Raw genomic sequence first — 264 nt, forward strand, 5'->3', positions numbered from 1 at the left:
TCCTTATTATAAGTAGTTCCCTGGTTGTATTTGATTCTTTCATTTAATAGGACCGGCTGGTTCAGCACCATGTCTATTGTATCACAATTGTATACTATTTGCTTTAATAGCTCTGCCCATACCAAGAACACTTCTTAGTAATAGGCTGGCACCGTTGACATCATGCCTTTCTTCATTGACACTAAAAGTCCATATTCCTGGCATCCCGCATGCTTATAAAGTTATTCTTTGAAGAAGGCCTTCCAGCCATTCTCCTCTTTATTA

Source organism: Zeus faber, assembly GCF_960531495.2.
Source record: "Zeus faber genome assembly, contig: SCAFFOLD_44, whole genome shotgun sequence".
Lineage (NCBI taxonomy): Eukaryota > Metazoa > Chordata > Actinopteri > Zeiformes > Zeidae > Zeus > Zeus faber.